At 40.5% G+C, this 26334-nt stretch overlaps 1 protein-coding gene across 2 annotated transcripts in view; it reads right to left on the bottom strand.

The window, feature by feature from the left end:
• Nucleotides 1-26334, bottom strand: part of CDH13 (cadherin 13) — a 444671-nt gene that overhangs the window by 292722 nt on the left and 125615 nt on the right. The window lies entirely within an intron of this gene.

The raw sequence follows: 26334 nt of genomic DNA, 5'->3' as shown, positions 1-26334 counted from the left end.
TCTGGATGTGAACCTTTTGTGACCAATCAAATGCACACCCAGTTTCACAATTTGAGCAGCAGCAATAGAGACCTTGTTATCCTCCTCATCATAGCCCAGGATCTCGAAAGGCTCTCCTGGCAAAGTGGTTTCAGGTATTGAGTACATCTTTATGCTTAGCACTGAATACTGGCAGAATATTCAACCTCAGTCTACTGCAAAAGTGTAGAAAAACCAAACTATAACATTTCTTACTAAATACCAGGGCTGTCATACAGTATATGAGCTGCACCAACAGTATAACTAAGGATAATTTTAATTGAACAGTAGCTGTCAATAATCCTGTCTCACTTTACATTAAGGGTTTAAAATATTTAGGAAAGCTGGCATAAAGAGAAAAATGTCCCAAAGCACAAAGGTTTGAGACTTTGCCTCAAATTCCTTCTCTGAGTCCAGTAGATTCACTTTGCACAAATCACAGGATAAAATACATGATTAAGAGATTTTCACCAAAAACTTGCAATTGCTAAGTAAACTTTTCAGATTTTGACATCTCTGAACAATATATTTGCAAGTGAAAGGTTTTTCTGCAGACAATCTGTTCTGTATTCCCTACTTGCTCTTCAAGTTACTGCTGTTGCAGACTTTTCAGTTACCTGTGTGCTCTCACTATTTTGATTTTACATTTCATTTCTGTTGCCTCTTTAAAAACTGCATTACACTTTCAGAAAAGATTACAGACAGGGATATAGACTACAGAAAACCAATGACAATGGACTTTAGGTGAATATAAAGCATTTTGCATAATTGTTTAAAGTCACTCTATAGACTTCTTGTATTGGGTCATTATTTTTAAAGGAAGAAAAATAATCCCATAGTGTCTCACAACCTGGCCAATACCTAAGCTCTTTCTGACTATACAATCTCCTAAGTGGTCTTAAAGCACATACCAGCTTGAAGATAGGGCTGCCAGAGGACCTCAAGGAGATCCTTCCTTTCTGGGCATTCACTGAGATTGAATCCCAGAACACCACAGGAAAAAAGAACCATTGCTAGCCCTGGAATTTGAATACAACTTCGTTTTTATGACAAATATTGAGGAGAAAGGTTAAATAAAAAGTCAAACAATGCAAATGTCTCAAACATCCAAACTTCAGGACGAGGCACAGAATGAGACATGGGACACTATTTACCAAAGCAAGAGTGGAGGGTTGGCCTTGGCTGCACCCAGACCAGCACCCAGCCCTCCCTCACTGCCCGGGCTCAGCGGAACTGGGGAGAAAACGAGATGGAAAAGGCCCTGAGTCAAGATAAAGACAGGGAGGCCACTTATTTGGACATCAATGGCCAACCAGAACTGACTTGAAGAAAATTCATTTAATTGCCAATTAAAATAGAGGTGGGTGGTGAGAACAAGGCAAAACTAAAACGACCCTGTCATCCCATCTGGCCCATTTCCCCAGGCTCAGTGTCACTCCATCATTCCCAGCTCTTCACCCTCCTCTCCCCGAGCAGTGGGGACACAGGGGGAGCAGGGGCTCACAGTTTGGACCTCAGGGCTCCTCTCTGTGGCTCCCTCCTCCTCACACTTCCCCTGCTCCAGCCCGAGTCCCCTCAGGACAGACCCACCTGCTCCTGCCTGGGGTCCTCCAGGGTTGCCTGGAATCCCTGCTCCACACCGGGAGCCCTTCCTCCTTTTCCTCCTCCTCATCCTCCTCTCCCTGGGGCTCACACCTCACACTTTCCCCCTCACTCCTTATTCCCAGGTACCATTTTTCCCGTTTCCCACCTCTGGCACAGCGGCAGCTCCGGTGTCTCTGAGGGCTCAGCTCTGCCCAGGCTGGGGACAGCCCTGACCTCCCTCACGGAGACCCCACAGCCCCCACACCCCCACCAGGGCAGCAGGAGCTGAGGAGGGATTTTGAAAGAACAAAGTTGTGACCCTGTGAATTCACACTGGACTGTCCTCTTCCCAATGACAGTCCAAACTCCGTGATAGTCACCACAGGCTTTGCATAAAAATTCCCCCAGCACCTGAAGGATCTGCTGCTGCACAAGGTTTAAGCTCGATTACATGTTTTTAACTAAAAACTGCTCCCATTTCCTCTGCTTTACTTGAGGGCAAGAGAGCTATCCTTGGATTCGCAGTGGGACCACAAACCACAATTTCATCAGCTCATTTGCCATTTCATTGAATTTTGCTGAAAGCAAAGGAGGATTATAAATAAAAAAGAGACAAAAAGCTCTCTCCCCTCAGATACTCCAATCCCTCCAGACAAACCTATCTCGGGCTGTCATGTGGTAGACTCCTGCTTGGAAAGTCTTGCACTGCAGCGGAACCAGGGAGGAAAAGCCACTGAATTTGGGAGCAGCAGCAGTTTAAAACAATTTCAGAGTGCTCAGACTGTTCTGGTGCCCACACTGCTCTCCAAGGCTGGGAACTCCTCTCAGAAAATGTCTCGTGCTCGCAGTAGGATTTTGATGGAAGGCTCTCTGTGAGCAAGGCCTCCCTGGTGAAAAACCACCCGTTGCAGTTTATGTTGGTGACATGACAGGTGTTTTAACAGACTCACTGCGATCTCCTAAAGCTATCAACCAACAAAAAAGCAAAATTTTCCTGTCACCACAAATGTGGGAAGTTGAAATTCTCTACAGTAATCACTGGATAGATACATACACTGTATATCTCTGTACACTCCATAGATCACAGCCTTTATGAATTACAATTTCACTTATTCTTTTATTCCCTTGAAAAAAAAAAACAAACCGTATAATAATAATAAAAATAATTTAAATAAATAAATAAATTTTAAAAATGAAGCAGGGTATTTGAAAATAATTTCTTGTACTGGTGGCATCCGTGCCCACTGCAAGGGGTTGGAACTATATGATCTTAAAGGTCACTTCCAACCCAAACTATTCTATGATTCTATGAATAAATATGTTCTTCTCATAGTCAAAAACTGCTGGTGACCTAATAATAATCTATTAATAATACATTAATAGGTTACAACTGGAAACATTTGGCATCGCTCTCTGGGAAATTATGTCAGGAGTAAAAATTGGAAAAAAAAAAATTAAAAAATCTGAACGAAACTATAATAAAGTCACCCCTTAAACCCAAATGTCATCGTTCAGAGCTGTAGCATCACCCAGCCAAACACTACAGGTCCCTTTCAAGAAAAGGACACATTGTGTTGTACTTCAAAAGGGGGAGGACCCTGGCTGGGAGTTCACTTCTCCCACCTCGCTGCCCAACATTCCCAAACCTGGCGATTCCTGCCTCGCTGCCATCTGAGTGCACTGGAGAGGTTCAAAGAGCACATGCAGATTTGACACGTGGAATCGGGAGAAGCACTTGAATCTATATTCCCTTGCAACTAGGTTTAGACCTGCAACTAGCAGGTTTAGACCTTTTATATTTTGCTCATCTGTTGATCTTGTTTTATGAAATCCTGCAACTTTTTCCGACAAGGGTAGAAGCAAAGTTGTTTGAAAGTGGAAAACTGTTCTCTTACCTTACCTCATCCAAAACCATTGATGCTTCCAATTCCCAGTTCTACCACAGAAACAAGACTATTTGATGAGGTTAATAGCAAAGAGAAGGAAAGAAAATGAAAAAGCTCTGAGAAGTGCTGATATGCAGGAGTGACATCAGGAGTGGGTGGAAGGAGATGAAGTGATCACAAGGACAGAGAACACTGAAGATTATTTGGCCTCAGGACCAACAGGGATGAAATGGAAGCCAATTGTTTTGAGAGTTGAAGAGAACTGTAGCCTTAGATAAAATCCCTAATCAGAAGTTAGGAACTTTATCAGAATGATGCTGTCTCCTGGACTGGGCTGACTAGGGAATGTTGAATGAGATTGCATTGCATTCCCAGCCACTCTTACAGTGCCCCTCCCTGGGAATGTTTGCTTCCTTAAACTCATGTGGCTTCTGGGGAGGAGCCAATGCAAACAACCAACATTTACAGTACTTGAGCTGCCCACAGCAGGCTCCAGTAGCAGCTGCACAGCCAAAGGAGCTGGCCCTGGCACTGAGGACACTTAACTGCCCTGCCAGGCACTCAGGAGAGATCTGAGGAGTTCCAGCTTCCTCAACTTACTCAAATTTCCATCTGCAGCAGTACATCCCTTAAACAAACCTGTACATCACTGATGCCCTAAAAAAATCATAGCCTGTTAAATATAGGGCAAATAGGCTTTTTAGTTCTTATTCTCTGGTGAACAAGTCTTGCTTTGTACATAAAGCCTGTGTACAAATCTCTATGCACACTATAAAGTGTCATTAATTAATTACTCCTTATTTCCTCCTAGTACTAATCAGTGTAACAAGAAACCAGACAGAAGTGTGTGGATATCAGTTGTGGGAAGCTTCAGATGGATACTGAAGAAAGATTTCCAGCTAAGCATTAAAAGAAGGTTCTGAGGATATGCTGAATATTTGCCATTACAGGGGTTTAACATGAGTTTAATCAAATAGCAGCTTAATCCAAAATCATTCAACACCACTTTCAGCGCCTGATCCTGCTTCAAATCAAGAGAATGAACTAGGTGACACCTTAAAGTCTTTTCCACACATAAAAGTTCTAGATCTTAATTAATATCCCTCTCTTTTCAGGTCTACATTAGACCTATAATTATGGGGTTCATTAAAGAAAAGAAAAATTACAAAAATACAGTGAACTATCCACTGTATCTTACTACACAGCTTATTCATCCAGTTGAGTCCTGGACACTGCCCTCTCTCCCAAGACTGAGGGAAATTTGGGCATGGGACTGAGAACTTCTGAATACAAGATGAACAAGCACACAGGAAAACAGGAAGCAGCTCACTGTTCTTCCCCTGAAAAACAATCTAAACGACAGAAAGTGCCAGGTTTCAAGAAGGTATAGAATAGCTGTTTTCAGAAATAAAACATCCTGTTACGAAGAGTTCTTCTAATAAGGTCTTTTCAGATTTATATTTAAACAATCCCCAGACACCAAACCCAGAATAGTTACCAAAATCTCTGTCAGCTGGCTGGAGAGCACACGCTCTAGGGACTCTGCCAAGGTTCATGGAGAGCTCCTGCACACTCGCTTTGTGCTTGAGCTCAAGGAGTTTAACGGGATTGTAAAATCTTCAGAGCAAAGGCCACTTGTTTGCTCTGTGTCTGTACAGAACTTGCAACAAAATGATTCATATTTGATACTCGAGGAGCTATAAAGGTGCAAAAAATGAATAATAGTAACAGTTCAGCTCTAGCCCCAAACTAAAACATTAGTGATGCTACACCTGAAGTGACTGGTGACAGTGTCTTGTGGACAAGGATTCAATGGGCAATTAAAACAATGATCTAATATCTATTTATGTGGAGGTGGAGTTCTCCAGTTATTGACACGTATATGACTCTTTGGATGTTCCTAGTCGTGCTCCAGCTGCCAAATGAACATCTTTATTGTGCCTAATATGCCACATGGTATGAGACAGGCTCCAAAACTCCACGCAAGCAGGATGAAAATACTGCCAAGCAGCTCCCAATGAAAAACAACACGAGTGTCACTCATCACCCTCTGTTCATTTCTCAGCCTCCTATGTCAGACTTTTACTCCTTTCTGTGAAAAAAACCCATTCACTTGTGAATTGTACAGAATATTTCTACCCACCAATCAATATTCATTATTAGTAATACCTGCATACATCCCAAGGCTTTAATACTGACTTTGAGCTTATTATCATAAAAAAAACCTGCTGGAAAAAGGTTTCTTGTGCAAGATCCCAAGTCCATTAATGTAATGATGGGAAACTGAAGCTGGAAATATTAACCTTTATAGATCTCAGCAAGAAAACTCAGGGTCCTGGGACTCACCATTTCAGTGCACCCCATTCTCTCTGCTATGAGAGGTTTCTACACAACTCTGATATTTATGATAACGAACCACAGATGTTTAAAGAACACCATTTAAAACATTCAAAGGTTAGCAGTTGCATTTCTTGTAAACTATAAAATGAAAACAAGCTGAAATAGATTTGTATTCAAAAGCGTATATTAGCCTGGTATATTCCTCTTCCAAAGTAATTTTTTTTTCCTGAGTTTAATTCTCAAAAGTGTAATTTGTTTTGAACAGAAATACAGAATCCATAATGTTGTCTCTGATGAAACTGCTACAAAAGTATTCTGAATAAATAAAAATACATATTTATCTATAAGCACACCAAAACTTACTCAGTATGTCTCTATGTACAGGTATTCATATTTTTCTGTTAGCTGATCATAACTAGCAACAAAATGGCTCCTCAGTGAGGAAATTTCACATTGAAAATACAGACTTAATTACTCTATCAATGAAGATTAGGAACTTTTCTGTTAATATAACCCAGCCTTGCTCAAATCAGTGGGAATTACAGCATCAAACAAATATTATCCTGTGTATTTCTTCTCATCCTTTTTTGCGAATAGCTTTGGATCATATTGGAACCATGAGTCAGAAGTTGTATCTGTGAGAGGTCCAGAGATGCAAGAAAAGTACATTCCAGCTGCACAGAGGCAACTCAGCTTCCCAGCCCAGCAGGGATTTGTCAGCTCTGCTCAAAAGTCCTCCCTGCTCAACAACATTAGCAAAAGAGAGAAGCTGGACAGAAAGTGGTGAAGCTGAGCTTCATTAACTACAAAGAGACAAAAGTGATGGTGGAAGCAAAAGGAAATGATTCTGAGTGTTGCTGTTGTGTATAAAAATTCATAAAGCACCATGACCCAGGGAAGCTCTTGCTAGCAGCAAACACAGCTGCTGACTGCAGGCAGCAGGAGGGGAGGGGGAGATGGAACAGGCCCCACGGGCTGTTCCTTGCCTGACTCTGGCACGGGGACTCCCAGCAGCTCCACACAAACTGCAGGAATGCAAAGTGCTCTGAGCCTTCAGGAGCTGAATTATCCTGTGGAGGGGATGAAACCTGCCTGGAACCAACACATCTGGACTACCTAAACCCATCAAGGAACAAGAGAGCTGCTGTGACAGCAGCTAACAGCACAGGGGCTGAGCAACAAAAGAAATCTTGCATTTCAAGCCAACAACACAGTCCATCAGGAGAAACAGCTTCTTTCCCTGCCTTTGTGATGCCTTCCAAATCACCTCTGGAACACGAGTTTTGGCAGGGAGCCCACAGCCACTGTGTTTCTGCTGTTTTCCTGCAAGAATACCTGAACAGCAGAAGGAAAAAGAATAGAAAGAGAAAAGTGCTGCCCTGTGATGCTTCTGGGGGCAGACTAATGGGAGACAAGACACTGTCAACAGTTAAGTCAGACAGGTTGCTCCTGAAGATATGAGGTTGCCATTATTTCATATCTAAAAGTGCTCTATAAATAATGGATTTATGGCTTAGAAAAAGTACAAGCTTGACTAAAATATTTCTTTGCACAAAAATGTTATTGAACACTTAATAAAATGAGTGAAATGAATTTTATGAAAACCTTTTTTGAAGGCTTTTAAACAGTTTAATGCTAAATTCTAGCTCTGCAGTAGAATTGCTACAGAAATCCAATGAGCAACAGTAAGTTATTATCTCCCACTGCACTTTTATGATTTTCTTGTGTTTATATAATTTCTTTATGTGCCCCTGAAGTAAATTACAATGATGCCTTATTTAGCATCCAGATAGTCAAAAACTGAGGAAACATGAGCAATGTTCGTCAGAACATAAAAAGAATTAAGACAAAAACACATTTATATTCAACTTCTTTGGAAGAACAAGTACTAAACAACAGACTTCATCCTTGCACTATAAAGTCTACAAAACTAAACTTATTACCTAAACTAGCAAACATCCCCGTGTGATTTATGTGTGGTGATCAAATTTGTGCAGAGCTCTGTTGCAATGCAGAAATTGGGCCAGCAGTTCATCCAGTGGGCACTGGAGTGTGGATATCTACCCTTTGGAGAACAGCCTTTCCACAGGAGAAATGGTACCTATTAATAGTCACAGTTTTCTCTGTGCTGTCAAAATTCACCTCAAGGATATAGCACAGACAGGAGATAAGCTTCCTGGAGATGAAGAAAGACAAGGCATTTCACCCAGAAACCACTGCAGTGAAAAAGTGTGATGTTTTTACCATAAGAATCACATTGGTCTCTCTCCTGCATCTACTCTCTACCACCAACGGCCCTTGAAGAGTTGGAAAATTGTTAATAATTTGAAATTGTGTAGCACAGATCAGCTGAGCCATAAGTGGTGGCTGACTGAAGGCTCCCTCTGCCTCTGTGTCATGGTTATGTGACTCCAAAAGCAGTGACTCCCTGCCCTCTGAAAAACCACATCACCAGTTCTCTGCTCTGCCTCTCTCCTCACCTTCTATATTCAACACTGCACTTTGGCATCTTTTAAGATCTCACCAAGCTCTACCTCTCCTCTCCTGGCACATCACAGCACCACTTGTCTGGAATCAGTATCCCAGCAGGGACCCTGAGCTGGAGCTGGACAACCCTGCCTCGAAACCAGAAGCAGCACAACTTGTAGCAGCCCAGCTCTGAAGCCAAATGTCTTTGCCCTGCAGCTTTGGGGTCCCTCTTTGGGATTCCAGTGAGTATTTGCACAGAGTATGATGTGAGCAAGATGGTCCATCAGCACCAAACTCGAGGATTCCTGCCTTTTTCCTCACATGTCACTGTTTCCTCTTGCCTTTCCCTACCATACTCCCTCCTTCCTTTCTCCTGGAAAGGAAGATCCCTCAATGGCCTCTCATGCTTTTCAGCAGATTTATTCTACCATCAGCTGCCTGAAAATACAGTCTCTGGCTGCTTGAAATTACAGGAAAATACAAACACTTCAATCAAAAGTGAAGGCATTCCCTCTTCCCCCCAGCAGACTTCACCATCTCACATTACATGATACCTTCACACTTCATTTTGCTGCCCATTGTCTTATTTAGGGCAAAAATCTAATCAAGTGGAAGGAGTTGTAATGAGCTGTTCTCAGTTGGAAGTTTCCTTGACTTATTCATTACCACACAGGCATGTTATTGACTGATCTCCTGGGTCAGTGGCTGTGTTACAAGGCACGGCAGTGCTTCTGGTCCAAACCCTAGAGAAAAATTATGGTTTCAACAAAAATATGATGTCAATGTCTGAACAAACATAAAAATCAAAACTTTAGATGTTGTATCACAGCCATTGATCTTCTGAGCACAACACACAGTTCAGTTTAACTGGAGTTGGAGCCTCTTTGTAAATGCAGAGGACACAGACTGATCGTACACTTGTGGACCTCCTGTCACATCTGTGGAGGAATATGACATTTCACTGCTAATGCTGCATTGATTCTGAGCAGCCCAAATGACCCCAAACCCAGCAACAAGATTTAGAAAAGTCTCTTTTTGACTTTGTTAGTTACAGAGAAGGGGTTTCCCACTGCAATGCAAATGATCGATAATATTCCATTTTAGCAGATTTCCACAACGTTGTGCCAAGAACCCCAGGAGAGCACGAGATGAAATTAAGTTTAGATTCTTACAAAATCTTCACTGGCAGAGTCTGAGACACAAGCAGACAGAATCAAAGACATTCAAATGCATTCAATACGTTTGTGGCTCTGCAGATTGCTGTGAGAAGTTTGTCGATATGAAATTATTTGTACCCTATAGTGGAGAGAGATTAGACAAAAATCTGAGTTTGTACAAGAATTCCCAGAGGGATATAATGGATAATTTCCTTTGAATGCTGGCTGAATAAAGTTGGAAGAAGCAGCACACTACTGACCATGAGTTTTCTTGTCTTCTGCCCAAGCACACATCTGATCTTTGAGCAGTCACCTTAAGTGCGAACAAAATCCAGTGTCCTGACGTATGTAATTTATTGAAAACTAATCAGCTGAGGTTCCATTCAGGAGAAAAAACAGTGTCCCGGGAGATTTAACTATATAAATAAAATGCTATCAGCAGATGTCAAAAAGTAACAACAAGCAATCACTCACAGGAAACAGCTGCAGTGCGACCAGCACAGAAAGTACCTTATTTACACCAGGATGTGTTTCAAATGCCTCCAAAGCCACAGATTTATTTAGTAAGGGTTTTCCATTAACTAGACAATTAGTCAAAGGTCATGAGGATATTTTTCCTCAAGTTCACAATTAAAACTGTTTGTCTTCAAGATGAGTTTGTTATAATTACAGTGATCTGTCACTTCTTAATGTGATCTGTCATAACTTCTTTTTTTCCTTTTTTTAAATTGTTTTGCTTTTTTAATGGCACAAGCTTCTGTCAACACTTAATTAATGTCAGTTTTACATGAGGTTTAAGTTAATCTAATAGAAATTATGATATATTCTTAGACGAACAGAAGGTTCACTGTTATGCAGGAATTTACATTAGCTTGAAGTTTAGCCATTAGTAGAAAAGGCAAATAAGTGATAAAAATGAAATATGGGGCCTCACTGGAGAAATAGATGCTTTCTCTGCTCCTTCAGTGGGAAGTTCAAATAACTCAGTGATTTGAGGCTGGAAGTAGAAATTACCATTGTAAAAAATATCTTTTGTTCTACACCAAATCCATGGCAGCTTCTCCCACCCTTATACCCTTGCTTTTATCAGAGATGGGAGAAAAAAATATTGCTTGAGATATCTGCCTTGCTCCAGCAGTGCATGGAGACAAGGAGTCAAAGTGCAGGAGCTTTTCATTACATGAGCCATCACTACCAAGTGCTTTTTGCACATTCCCCCCAGATCCTGTGCCAGGCAATATTGCCTCCACCTCCTCAGCCTGGGGTCCTGCTTTCACCTCATGTGTGAGGTGACAACTAATCTGGAATTCAGCACACTGCTGCCTCACCACCCTAATAAGAAGCAAAGTTATTGGCCAGGAAATGTTAAAAAACCCAAAAACATGGGCATCTACACACAGCTGCCCTTCTTCTGGAATGATAATAATTATTATTATAGAAGCATCCCCCAGTGTGCAGCAATATTTTCTGAAAAGGCATCCCCAGGAATGGAGCTTTCCCATGTGCAGCTGATCTCCAAAGAGCCCTCAGTGGTAGGAGTTTGGTTCAGAAATAGAGAGTGACGCATCATTTACGAGACAGAAAAGGAAATGAGAGTGAGTAATAAATCCACTGTGTAATATCTTCCTTTCAAAATGGATCCTGTAGGTTGCTGGCCTATTTTGCCAGCTGCTGAATGAGTAATGCCATGCCCGAAAATCTGCTCAAACCATTTATTCTGTGGACTGTTCAACTTTCCCTGTGAAAAACCTAAACAAGGTTCCTCCCATTTTCAGGGGAAATCTTTGGTTTCTTGTCTTCTCCATCAATAAATCTGACAGAGAAATAACAGTTTCTCTCAGTGGCTTTACCAAGTTCTCTCAAGCGAGTTCCCTCAGCCTTTTATTCAAGGAAGCAGTATAAAGCTGATTTCTGCAGACAGATCTGATAAAAGCTCAAATAACAGACCTATAATCCTTTTCAGCCCTCAGTCTAAAAATCAGACACAGTTTATGAATAGCTTTTCAGAATGCCTTCAAAATCTAAATTGCATTTAATTTCTCATAATTCTCATAAAATGAGCTGGTAATTAAGCTTTTGTTTCACTCAAGTAACAAGCCAATTCCAACACACGGATCATTCTGTAAACCATGTAAAAAAATCAAATGCTTAATTGCAGCCTGCTAAAGTACAAAACTCCTGAGAATAACAAGGAAAGCCACCTCTTAAAACTCTGCTGGATTTTAAACCTGCTAAACTTATTCTCATCTATTTCAAACAATACCAGTGCTTGAGTAACAGTTGCAGAACCAAATAACCTTGGTTTGAATTTTGACTCTCACACTAAGATCAGACAAGTCGCACTGCTGAGAACAATGTAATTAAAATTGCACCATGTAATCTTGCTCTGCACAGTCATTCCCAGAACAGTTTCTATTCACATCAAACACAGGCTTTTATACTTTAAAGAAAGGCAGGCTTTGGCATCTTCCACAAAAGAACTGACCTGAGGGAAAGTATATTCTGTCAGTCAGGATCATTTATAAGCAACCTGAAATTTGTTTACATAGATAAACCAAGGAAAGACTATCAGGCTACTGAAGTTTCTGCCTCTTTTAGTAACTAAGGAACAGTGAAAAAAAAAAAAAAAGCAAAGAAAAAACCAACAGAAAACATACAGCACAATAGTAATTATTTGATGATCCAGGTGACACAGGTATTTATGTTTGCTACTTAAATGGGTGGCATTGCCACATGTGCTCATGTTTAAACAAGCAGTGTTGTATAGGAAACAAGTGACAATGAAAAGTTGTGCCAATCACTTGATATGATCTGTATTTCAAATATACTCTCTGCTTCAGAGTGCCATTTGCTGTTGTCTGGTTGTCAACCAACCTGCACTTTGCATCACTGGAACCACAAGCTAAGATTGGGATCAATGCAGTGTTTGATTCCAAGACTTTTTGTCAGCCTCAGGAACGTGGATCAGGCCATGACTGACAGTTTACACAAAATCTGTGACCAATGAATAGTATTTTTTTCTTATATTCAACTCCACAGTCAACAAAAGAGTGCAGTGAAAAGCCATCTGAGCCAACTTCCCAGATATAAACACCCACAACAAGGACTGTGTAGAAAAAAACATTACCTGAAAAATGAAAACAGGACAACTCTAGTGTGGAGATTAAGGGCACCAGAATACCCCTGCTGAATAAGATTTCTTTTCAGTAATATACTTTTATATTATTTCTGATTCGGGTCATACTCATTTTCATATGGTTCCGGCCACAGATCAGACAAGATGCTGCCTTACCACAGAGGAACTGTAGATTAATCACCAGGTCAGTAATGTGGTTAAAATTTTATTACCAGATAATCTCTTAGATTTAATAAATAACCCTAAAACTAACTGAATTCCATCCACCATCATAGTTGCCAACACAACAAAATTTGCCAGTTGTTCAGTGGCAGTTCCACATCCACCCAATTCCTTTTTATGAATTACTACTCTCATTTTTCCAAGTCAAGTAGAATTAAAAAACATGATTTCTCATCTTCCTTTTTCTCTCCTTAGGCTGGGTATAGGTGTCACTAATTGCAAATGCTCTGCTGAGAGCACTGAGGATTAGTCATACAGATTCCCTATGCTCTCACCTGACTGTGCAGCATTAGAATGCACAAACCTCAGCACATCTGTTTGAATAAATGCCTCTTGCCTTTCCCATTAGAATAACTGCAACGATTATAATGCTTATGAAGCTTAAAGAGGTGAGATAATAATCAGTCAGTCTTTACTTTGCTTCTGGTTACAAAGCCATTAAAAAGAGGGAAAAAAATACAAAACCCCCCAAACCACTGTATCTGTGCATTTTTCCAGCCCTTCCAAAGCGTTAGTCTCTTGTGACAAATAAAGCACCATCCTTCTGAACACTGATATTCCTCATTCCTGTTCCATTTTGCTAATGGCTACAACTGTGACACACAGAGAATTCATTTGGTAAACCTGATTTGCCAAAAGTTTTCGAGTGACACGACGTTATTTATGCACTTATATATTTATTTAAGTGGCTGCTTAGTGACTTTGTAGTAGTTCCAGTCAGGCACTGAGGCGTAAATAAATAATTATGCCATGCCAGAGAGTGAAAGTGAGACATTTATAGATTTAGGAATAGAAAGGTTATCAGAGTTCATCACCTAGGAACAAATATAATATCCTCAGCTCCCCTGTCTAGCACGTATCCAGCAAGAAATATGTTATAAACTCTGCTGACAAGTGAGTTAACTTGGGAGTTTGAAGTTTAAATGAACTCTACAGCTAATTAAACTTAGCTCAGTGCTTCTGTGGGTGTATGTTTGCATTTTAGCACACTCTTATTCAGGAATAAACAGTTGCCATTCAGTCATCCACACATTCAAAAGGTGACAGATTCCAGGGAAATGAGAGTACAGAAATGCCACACACTTTCTTGTGGTTCCCAAGGAATGGAGAGTGATCAGATAACACAGGGAAATCGAATGCCCAGAGGCAGTTGTGGGAGCCCTGCAGACTCTGAGAACATGATCAGACTGTAGTGTCAACACGGTTCCCTCCACCCAACTTTGGTGATGATTCCAATACAAAAGATTGGTTTTACAACTCCACACTTGTCTTAAACATTTCAAAGTGATGGATGTAATTATTCACTAGAATCGTTTAACAATAGGCTAGAACTTGCATCAATGAATATTAACTAAAAAAAAAAAAATTAGTTTTCAAGTACCAAAGGCTTTGTGCATTCAGCCTGATAGACAACTTTCATTCCCTCCCTCCCCTTCTCTTTCCCCTCAGTGTTTTGCATAAATACTCTGTTATTACAAAGTCCTGCTGTCTGGAAACTGGTGATACTTATTATTGCAGAGGCAATGGCTGCTATTGTACTGAAATGTAGAGTGATATAGGTGCAGTGCTACCATTATACTTTAAAGTTTTCATCTTGTATAATTTTTGGAAAGCGATTCTTAATCATCACCTCCAAGACCTTTTATTTTGCAAATCTCTTCATTAAAAAAAAAAAATTCCTTTCAAAGCTGAACAAAACCAGATTTCATGACAACCCTGATAGATATCCATTAATGTTTTGAAGTTCTGCCAGAGACAAGTCTGGAATGAGAACGTTCTTTACTAGGGAAGCTTTCAGAGAAGAGTAAATTACAGACAGAGAGCTGGATCCTGAACTGGCATAAGCAGCACAGCCCTGCCAGCCCTTTCCTACACATGGAACAGTTATCCCAGATGTATCCCAATCCCAACCCAGGAGAACCTTTCCTTGCAGAAGAAATTGGAGCCCAGCAGCCCCGGTTCAGTGAAAGTAGATTACCTGGCCTTGAGAAGCAATCAAGGAACAAAATATAGACTCTTTACCTTCCCCACATCTGTGCCTGTCTTTGAAGAACAAGACTTTCTGCTGTTTGCACACTCAGCACCAAGGATGAATGAGTTCAGTCCTTCAAGGAAGGGTTTCTCTTGCCATGATTTCCAGTTCACCTCCCTTCCACCTGCTCTCCTTTCCACAGAGACTCCTACACAGCAACTGAGAATGAACTGCACTGCTCTACTTAGTTACCTTTCCAAAGTTGTTTCCCAATTCTACATTACTCCTCCAGCTTTCCAAACCATCAGAGGAGTAAACATTATTTTACTATCACGTTCCCTTGCTGTTCCAGTAGGAGACTCTACGTTTCTCTTCCTTTCTCTTTGGATGTGTCTAGAAAACTCTCCTTGGTAGCCATGGAAAATAAACCAACTTTTACCTGTATTAACATGTCAGGGATTGCAGGTTCTGTAGCTGTGAATTGCTCATCTGAGCTCACACTGCCAGTCAGTTCCATAAAACCATGGAATCAGAAAGGCTTGCAATGACCTTTAAGATCATAAAGTCCAACTTTTAACCCAGCACCACCACCTTGTTCACCATCAAACCATGTCCTCAGGTGCCATATCCACACGTTTTTTCCAACACTTCCAGGGATGGTGACTCCAACACTTCCCTGAGCAGGCTGTTTATGCTTTACAACCCTTTCTGTGAAGAAGTTTTTCCAGAGCCAGTGCAGGACCTGCCAACTGCCCACAGGTCTGCAGGGCACTACTCTCTACAAAAGTCTCCTCAGCACACCAGGGGAAGATGCCCACACCCCAGAAGAGCAGCATTTTGACACAAGCATCAACTCTTGCTTAGGAAAAGACCTGGAACTCCCAGGATCATTGATCAGCATCTCCAAACTAGGCTCTGAAAGTTAACTACCACCTAAAAGCACCGGTTGACAGTAGATGGTGTCACAAAGACTGTCACTCTCAGAAATGGCAAAGCTTTTGGTGTGCAGAATCATGTTAAATTTACTTCATTGTCTCTGTACAGAAGCCACCGGGTTTTTATTTGCACTGAAATAGGTTTTGGCTACAAGTATTGAAAATTCTTCTGTTCAAAATGCATAATATGACCTACAGGAATCAGGCACAGCCACACAAACTGCCTGAGAAAGTTCATCTCAAGGGCAAGCACATATAAAGAGTGTTGAAAACGTTAGACAGGGATGTTCAAATTGATATTCAGGATTAAAAAAGGATATTTGAAATTCAGTAGTACCAACATGAGCATCCAAGTGCTGAATATGGACAATAACTAGACACTAATATTTTAAAAGTCAAACTGGTGCATTTAATGGTTATTAGGAGTGGAATAAAATGCCCCAAAGAAGCTTCAAATACCACAGCTCCGTTCCCATTCCCAGCTAGGCAGTATTTATACCTCATGGACCAGGCTCTTAACAGGCAGGCACCAGTTCTCCAAATGGCACAACATGGAATAACATCAGCAGGGAAAATCAAAAAGCAGCAATTAGATTCTGCAATGTGTTACAACATTCTGCTCGAGAGACAAATGGTAAAGAAATGCACATATTCCAAAGGAAAGTGTTACCGGTCGTTTGAGCAAGTTCTTTAATTCTTAGGCCATAGGACAGATGGAGATTTCATTAATGGGGAGAGTTGTTTCTACATGACAGAAAAACTGCACCCAAAATGAATCCTCTTGGTGCTGAGCTGCCAGAGCTACTTTAGTGAAAGGATCACATGGGGGCTTTATAATTCTGCCTCTACCAATTATTTCAAGCGTGATTTTTCATTCTAGGTCAAAAAAAATAAATATTTAATGTTAAGAGTATTTTTTAATTTTAGCAAGGGGGGGGAAAAACACCCCAAAAATCCCCCAGATTTTCAAATTTAAACAAATTTCTGGGCCAAAAAGCAATTATTCTCACACATGCAAAAGGTTAATTATGAGGCATTCCCCCAGTAAACTGATATGTGATACTGCTTGAGAGTCACATCAGAAACAGAATTTCAGTATTGAAAAAAAGAGATTTATACATTTACAAAAAATACAAAATCACCAGGACCCCATTAAAAAACCACCACCTTCCAACCAGTGAAAATATTTAGTGCTCTTTATCTTGTTTCAAGTACTGTGTGAGGCAATCCAGATAAACTATTTCTCTATTACTTTTTTTTAAGCAGACCCAATATCCATTCTATGTGGAAACAAATACTGGTGATGTGTAAATTAACTTCTTGTTTATTAAAATAATATCACGTTCCCACAGGCACAGAAGGGAATTAGGGATTTCTCTTTTCAGATGTTACCTCCTCCATAAATCTTAAAGGTTTATACATAATTAATTAAAAACTGTTGCAGTGTATAACTCATCATTACATATATCAGCTAACATTTCTCATTAAGGTTACAGATTTTGCAATTGCAGCTGCTGCATGGAAAATAAGGTCTCTTTAGATGTATCCTCCATAAAATAGCCTATGTTGCAGATTCCCATTGTTTTGCTTGTGGTTTGTTGGGGGTTTTTTCCCTGGCAGATATGAACATTTCTGCTGTTGCTTTAAGACAGCATTCACCTGAGAAGCAGGAAATTCAAATCCAGCATTTTAAGAAAGGCCCCCCCCAAAAAAAGAAACTTCTTAGTAAACATCAGAGCAGAGCAAATAATTCACAGCAATCCTTTATTTATGGGATTTGCCATTTATTTTTCTATTCGCCACAGATTGCTAAATTCTTATATGTAAATTATTCATGAATTTCTGCCAATGCTTCTCCCATTTAAATTACTAGGAAAATGTAGTTGCAATTATTCAGATTTCAACATTGGTTCTCTCAGGTTTTTGGAGCACTGGTTCTGTTCCATGATTGGTCACCACTTGCCAATTTGGAATTGGTTTCAAACATTACACTTGAGTACACAGTTCAAAATTTACTTTGTCAGTTCTATACTTGCAATTTGTGCTCTGAATATAATGTTTTCTGACATTTCCATACTGACAAAAGCTCTAGTGTAGACACAGTTATATCTTGCTTCAATGGGCATTTCAGTGGCATTATTTCAGTCATTCTCAGTGCCAAAGCCATTACCAAAACACATAAGACAGACAGGAGAGGGTTTAGACATTAAGTGCCTCTGTGTTTTCTGCTATTTATAAAGGTGTCTGAGTCAGTAGGGCTTTGTTAACAATCCCAGCTGGTTGCTGCTCAAGCCAGCCTTAAATTGTGTCCCCGGCCCTTCAGGGAGGAACACAACAGATCACAGCCCTGGAGCCCAGCAGGAAGGGAAGGGGACAGCAAAGAACTGTCCTTCCAAGCAGTAAGTGCAGAATTTGGCTCAGAGGCCATTCCCTGCACCCAGGAAGGAGAACTCTGCCCTAAGGAGCTGTTAATCACTTTAGCTAAAGCATTTTGGCATCTCAGCAGGCCAGCCCTGGACACAAGTCCCGACTCTTCCCCAGCACCTGGAGCTCACGGGTGTGCACAGGGGGAAGCTCTCACTACTGATCCTGCCAACCTCTGCCAAAAAAAAGAGATGGGGAAACTTAGGGACACTGAGAGTTCACTACCAGATCAAAACTACAATTCCCCTGATGCAAGATGAGGCCGAGGGGCTCTCATTCTTCCCTTTCCTTGGGTTTTGTTTCTGGGTTTCACTGCACCCACTTCAAGCACAAGTGGAAGGGGGAACGTGAGGAGTGATTCACCTCAATATCAGCATTACTGAAGGCCACACAACATTTTCATCTCAAAATCTCTGAAGCCACCCGTGCTGTGAATCTACGTTGGCACCTTTATTATTAAAACATTGCTTTGTGCCCAGTGACCCTCACGACGATGGGCAAACGACCTGAGGTTAAACAGAGATCAGGAGGGACAGGCAGAGCAAACAGAGGGACAGAAAACACTGCAAGTTTCAAAATGGCAAATCACCATTCCTCCAAACTTTTAACAGTTTACTTTCCCCCATCACTTTTCAGAAGAGAACAATTATAACAGAATCTCCCCGTGTTAGCTGTAATGCATTTTACATTAGAGAGCCTGATCTGCCTTCACAAGATTGAACAGTGTTTGCAAGCCAGTAAAGCCACAGCACTTACTGTAATACATCCCTCTCTCCCCCAGACAGTGATGGAGGGGGTACTCACTGGAAAAAAAGATCCAAATATGAAAGTCTCCTCATGTGAAATGAGGATAGATTATGTACTACACTCACACTGCTCTTTTCAGGAGGGAAGTTTACCCCAGAAATGCACCTTTGTAATGGTACAGACAAAATGCAGTCAAAGAAAGAGCAGTATAATCTAAAATTAAATCTAATGTAATCTAAAAAGTCAACCTGAAATTACAGAAGGAATTGCAGCTGGGATTTAGAAACAAAGCACTTTTTTAAGAGGATGTATTTTGTAGAAGTTTTTCTTTGAAGTCCCCGGGCAGCACATCAAAGAGGGAATATAGCATGCTTATTCTCTAGGGATGGTTCTTCAAAAATCAGAAAAACTGTGCTGGGGACACATTTTGTCAGTGCTCTCAGCAGAACACACAGAGGCAGGTTCTGTGTGTTGCCTTCAATGAAGATTTGATCAAATCACAGCTATTTGATAATATTTCAGTACAAAGAGCAGCACTGGTGCTACAGAGCTGGGAATAAGTCACGTCTCTGCTACACCAGACACGAGATGTCACCCAGGGCATTATCCATTGAGCCACCTCACTGGGACCCCCTGGAAGAAATGTGCATTTTGTGGGATTTCTTTCAGCAGCATCAAGTTTTTTATTTTTTATTTTCCAATAAGTATTCCAATAATATTTCAACAGTACCTGCAGGATTGACCTGATTGCTTTTGGAGCCCAGATACTTATTAGAGGAGCAGAAGCCAATCAGTTAAATTAAAAAAAAAAAAATTTAAAAAAAAATCTGGATGGTGCATTGCAAAATTTTGTGCAAGCCACTTATGCCGCAGAAAATTGATTTTCCCACAGGTTCTGCAGCTTTGCACTCCCTTTTGAAGTACAGCAGCTAGATATATTTTGCTACATATATTTCTCTGAGCTAGAGCCCAGAATGGTTTTATATTCTGCTGAACATTTTCCAGCTGATTAATGTTATGTTTACCAAACTATAAATATAAGATGATGCCTCCTTGAAGAAGTGATTTAACTTTTTTCCTCTATTTTAGTAAATTGCTTTTGCTGTGTGTTTTTAAATAAATGGTGTAAACATAAAGCTAAAATGCTTTACATTTTAGAGACAGTTTCTTTTTTAATAACGAGCAGTATCAAAATAGCAGCACCCACCCTGTGCACAAACACAACTTGGATCTTTAACATACAACTCGTGGGGAAGTTTAATACAAAGTTAATGAGTTATTTGATAAAACAGAAAGTTATTATGTGATTAATGAGTTGATATTATAAAAGGTTTTCTAAGTAGAGTCTGAAGTTTAGTGGCTTCTCCATGTCCTCTCTAGGAAACCTTCTTTGCTGCCACAAACACAGCCTGGTTTTTTTGTTTACTTTCTTGCTTCAGAGAGATTTGGGACACAGAGTTTTTGTCTGCCTTTATCTGTACACTGGAATATTTCAAGAGGATACTCAGCCTTGCCTGCTGCAAGTTCATTTGTGCCCTCTGGCAGAACTGATTCCTGGGCTTGAGTTTGGATCCCTAAAGGCAAAGGGGTTTCTCACTGCTCTCAGAAGGTTTGGATTAGGCCAGAATTGGAAAATATTGTTGTTGAGATGTAGCTGTGCTGACATTCTTTACTCAGAGGGTGGGGAGGCCCTGGCACAGGTTGCCCAGAGGGGTTGTGGATGCCCCATCCCTGGAATAGTTCAAGGTCAGGCTGTTTGCTCTGAGCAACCCGACCCCGTGAGTGGCAGCCCTGCCCAGGGCGGGGGGTTGGATGTGATGAGCTTTAAGGTCCCTTCCAACCCCAACCAGCCTGTGATTCCAGGATTCTATGACATGCCAGCCTTCACAAAAACATTTTTCCTTCTCACCTTTCTTCATTTTCACACCTACACGTTGGTAATGCCCAATACAGAGAGAGATTTCAGTGCCAGTGCAAGACACCCCAGGAGCAGATGACATTCTCCCCCGGCCACACTGGGATACAGATCCTATGAAAATGCCATTCTTTGAACCCACATCAACCCTGGGCAAGGAAATGCCCTTTCTAATGATTTCACCCACCCAAACCAGGGTTCCTTTCCAAAACTCCTTCCATAACAGCTGGTTTCTCACCTCAGATCAGGACATTTTTTACACAGCTCGGTGCTTTTCCCCCGTGCTCGGCATTCCGGATTTTTTTGTGTAGTGTACAGATTATAAACAATGCTAAAATTAATTTGTATCTCAGGCATTCAGCTTCACCCTGACTTAATCATTCTGCTGTGTGTTTACTTAGATAAATGCTTGACAATGTTATTGACACTTCAAAGAAAATAAGCCACTTTCTTTATGCACATACATCAGCACTGCTCACAGTCACCAAAAAAAAAAAAAGAAGCCGAGAGGGATAAGATCAAAAATAATCCCAGCTTAATCCAAATTCCATTTCCCCAAATTTGCAAGCATTGTAGTGCAAATATTTCACTAAATTATACTATTCTGTCCTCCGAGCAGCAGGGAGCCATGAACAACAATCTGATTAGTCAGGCCCTGTTGTGAATGGCATTAAAATGATTTGTTTTTCTCCCACCTCTCAACTCCCTCTCATGTGAGAGCACCGTTCATTTGAGTCCTTGAATAAACTCCATTCCAAATAAACTGACGACTCCTGACAGTTATTGAGGAAAACAAATTGTTTCCATCAGAAACAAAGAACCTAGCAAGGTAGTAGTAAATAATACTTTTTTTTTACTAAATGAATGGATTTTTCTGCATCAGTACTTTTAGATCTTACGTTTGGGTTTAACACGGTAAAGGAAATCTTCATTTTTCTATAACACTATTAAAGTGACATTTCTTTACTTGCCTTACCTGAACCTCTGTAATACAATTGGGGGGAAAAAAAACCAACCTCAAGAATCTTATTTTCTTTTAATATCGAAGTACAAACATTTCACAGAAGCATGTTATGCTTACTTTGAAAACTCAGAATAAAAGAATGCTTTGTTTCCCTCTTTTCTGATTGTACAGATTCATTTCACTTTCCTCTTCACTTCGATTCATGTCAACAAGCTCTTTGGGGTCCTACACAGAGCTTTCATAAATGTATCCAATACTGATGTTATTCAGAATCTGGTAAATATGCAAAGCAAAAGTTTTGTCGTTATAACTATTGCTTGTTTTGCTGTCTTTACAGTAATGTTTCTATGTTTCTACACTTTTCCATTGTTGTTTCACAGCTTTGAATTCTTGTCCAGATCTAAAAGAAAATAATCTCTTGTTTGGGATTTTTAATTTTTTTTTTTTTACAAAATTTGGAAATTTCTGTTGGACAAAGATTTTTTTTGACCAGGTTCTGTTTCTGTTGCAGCCTCTTAGAGCACTGCAAGGCTAAAACTGGGCAAAACGTGAAGAATAAGCACTGAAAAAGCAACCAGAAATGAATGTTACTCAACAACGCAGTTTCTTAGCCTCTAAATCTGACATCCATAATAGAACTGCCAAAGCTAACCTTGTAACAGAAGCTAGGTTGGTGTCTTAAGTAAAGAAAACAAATTGTTATTTTGCTAATGCTGATGTACAGACACACATTCTCCTGGTCATTAACAAACAGAGTCACTAAATAGTACAACCACTGGGTTCCCTAAAAAAATGAAGGGCCCTGCAGCTGTGTACAGTTCATTGGGTGTAATACTGAAATATTTACCAATAAAACTGGGGGAACTCCAAATCAGAGTTTATCACATTTGGCTTTGCAGTTCCATGTGTTTGACTCTGATCCACTGATCCTAAATTACGGCTCCCACTGTCTGCAATGTGACAGGGAGTGTTACTGGAACTGGCCCAAGAGCCCAGGAACTGTCCCAGGCTCACAAGAACATCTGCAAAGGTGTTAGATTCAGGTTTAATAGGTGACCTTTCATGCAGAGCCTACAGGGAAGCTGCCTCAGCCAGAGTTCAGTCCCACTCCCTAGTTTTGGGGACCCAGATTATGGCACGAGAGTTGGATTTCTCTCAGATCAACCCAGTGAATGAGGGAAATTGGGATTTGTCCCCCATTATCACTCCTTGCTCATTCAAAAGAAGTGCCTGCTGTGGAAGCAGTTGCAGCCCTACTTCCAGTACACTTATTTTTCCATTAACACATGCTCACAATTACCCACATGTACCACCTTCACATGAGGGAACTTCATTTCATTTGGTGTTTGCTTAAAAATACTTTGTGATTTAAAGACAAAACACTGATATGAACACTCAGTTGTCAGCAGCCACCCCAGCCTGACAATACCTCCCACCCACAGTGCACATTTGATTGCAGGAAGGTGCTGCACAACATCAGCATCTGCACTGGCAGAGAACACTGAAGGAATATGTTATCAATAAGTGCTTTTCAAGTCAGATTCTGCTCACTTTATTTAGCTGAGTAGCCTTTTTGAAAAAGACCTTCTCGATATTAGATGAGTATGATTTTAAACTATGCTTTTTTAAAAATTCGTTAGAAATTCCAGGTGGAATTCCCACTGGTGAAGCACTGAGCACACTTCTAAAATGATATATAAACCACTTCATTAAAAATATCAATAATCACAATAAGTTTCTGAAATATTTTTCCATCTTGCTGGGTTTGAAATCTCTTCTGCAAAAACATTCAGAAGTACAATTTTTAAAGCTCACACTACTTATTCTGTGTTCTGCCATTAGTTATGTGGTTTCCTATGATTTTGCCCCAAAAAAATTATTCAGTAGAGATGCTGCCAAATGTGGAGCGTGTCTGCAAATATCTCCTTTATAATAAATATTAACAGTGTGGGATCCACTTGAAACTTGTCCCTAATGCTTCTCAAATATTTAATGAATTCTGAGTGAAGAGTCTGTGATGTTCCCAGGAATCTGTGGTCAGGAAGACTGGCAGTCACATTTGGCCTCTCTGGTTTCCATTACTCTAACCCAGCCACCACTGAATGCATAAATACCCAGTCATGTTGTGTGCTCTGATTCCCAATTGCAAAGTGTGACAGTACCTTTCCCCAGCCTGAACACTTTTACAAAACACACATTTTCCCAGGCACTCTCTGGAAAAACTGGAGCCAGCTGATAAGATCTGCTGTAAAGCCCTAATATATGTAATTAATGCTGAAGCAGCTGTGCACGTGCTCCCCTCGGTCCCAGGTACAGGGGTATATCTGCACACCCAATGGCTCTTTGGGTATTTACTCACCATAATTACTTGTGTACCTTTGAGAACTGCCAAACTTCAGAGCATGTGAAGTGCTGAAAACCTCTGTCTGTTTGTTTTTAGCACAGAGATCTTCTTTTCTCTGTCCTAGTTGAATATTAGTGTTGCATGCAAGCAACTGGGACTTCAGATAAGGCTGAAAGATATTTATCCTCCAAGAACTCTGCTGTAAGTGTCAATTTAGGGAGTTAGAAACCCACCAGGTCACAACATTTACATAACTCTTTGAACAGTTGATCAGGTTGATCAATAAAACCCAAGAAACAGACCTAATTCAGATGTCAAGGACCATGATAAAAGATTCATACAAATCCACCTGATTAGTAATAACTAAAAAACAAAATCCCTTGTGTTAATTTCTAGAAGTGAACACTTTGGAATTTTAGCACAGATTCTACAAAACTGCAGCAAAACAACAACAACAAAAAACAAACAAAAACAAACAAACAAACAAACAAAAAAAAAACAACCTCTGAGCTTCAATTAGTTATTTATTGTGCTCCAGTTATTTATTGTGCTCCAGTTATTTATTGTGCTCTTGCACTGTGAGCTTTCCAGTGTGTCATGCATTAAGGAATTGTAGAGAATGGCTGCCTGACTATATTTTCTATACACTTGACAGCAGCACTTCAATACTTTCAAAACTGGATCAGCCTCCTCCGTGGGCTTTCCCACTGATTATCCTCCCAGGAATGGTGGAAAGTGAATTCATGGGCTCTTCCAGCCTCCAGCCCCCTGAGACATGCAAGGTCACTGCAGGCTGCCTTGGGAACTGCTGCCTGCCACGCTTGCTTTTATTGAGGGAATATTTTGTATGAAGAGGAGGGATAGCTTGGCAAATACCAAGGAATGGAAACCAAAGGAGAGTTTTGAGGTCTAATTCTTTCCCAGTGAGGCACAGGGAACACACACTTTTATGCAGCACTGCATAATGTGTCCTGAGTTGATCACAAACTATGAAAAAAGTACAAGATATTTTATGAGTTAATAACACATTTTACATGTTATGGCATCGTTCCACTGATTCTGCTACGATCGAGGTCACACACACATGAAATTCTTCAGCAGCACCAAGGCCGCTTTCCCCTTGAAGTATTGTCCCAATTGAACAATAAATTATTCACTGCAGTTTTTAAAAGTGTCTAGAAAGATACTGCAACTTTCCTTCTGTTCCTTATACATTGAATAATGGTTTAAAGACACAGAAGAAAAGAACTCTGGGAGTCAATTTAGACAAAACAGAGAGAAACTTCAGGATTAGGAAAACTGAGTCTGAGTTTTGTGCTTTACAAGAATAGGACCAGAAGCTCATAATGAATCATATTATCAGGTTTGAGCACTCACAGACCCTCCATAGTTCCAAGAGCCAGCTATGGGCCCTAAACGGGGGTTTTCATGACCTCTCAAGGTTTAATTCCCTCAAATGTCAGTGCATATTCAGCCTTGGCACTCCTGTTTCTCCACTCGGAGCTTTAGCTGCAGAGAGGTCACCTGGGGGGACTGTTGGCTGCTCCCTGCCCGGCCTCAGGCCTGGACAGCTCCAGCAAAGACAGAAATCCCAGAAAATACACCCACAGCACTGCAGCACAGCCACAGAGAGAGCAGCTCAGACACGTGGTAAAGGCAGGGGAAGAGAAATTCAAACCTCTGCTTTGCCAAGTGTGGTATGGAAATAACCTCGGGGTCAAACCCTCGTGTCCTTTGCAAGGCAAATCCTTCTCTGAACGTCAGGAACACGAAGGTGAGGGTTTTCAGCTCCTGCCTTCCTTCTGCCTACAAAAATGTACAACTAGGAAAAGCAAAACCCTCTGTCTGACTTTCAGACTCTTGGAGGAAGAATAGTTCTGTCTTTTAGGAACTTTTAAAGGGAAACAAGTGTAAGGCTGTGTGTTAGAAAGCAAAGCAAGAAATCAAAATCAAATATTGGAACAGTTAATTTCATTCTGCCTCAAGCAATTATTCCATAAAATATTTTGGTAGAGAACAGCATAAAGTGTCAAAGTTCTCCAAAAAGTAGTACAAAAGCCTGTAAATAAGAACATAACTACTAATAGATAATAATGCTAAGTATTAGTATTATTATTCTTGCTATAGATATTAAAGTTTAAAGTTTCACTCCATGAAAGCTTTGTTTTATCAAACAAAATTGGCCCTATCCACCCAGACCTTCCTTTTTTCTTAAGCCTTG

Source organism: Manacus vitellinus, unplaced genomic scaffold (assembly GCF_001715985.3).
Source record: "Manacus vitellinus isolate BGI_N305 unplaced genomic scaffold, ASM171598v3 scaffold_10_pilon, whole genome shotgun sequence".
In the NCBI taxonomy this organism is placed as follows: Eukaryota; Metazoa; Chordata; class Aves; order Passeriformes; family Pipridae; genus Manacus; species Manacus vitellinus.
This window is presented reverse-complemented; position numbering and strand designations above follow the sequence as displayed.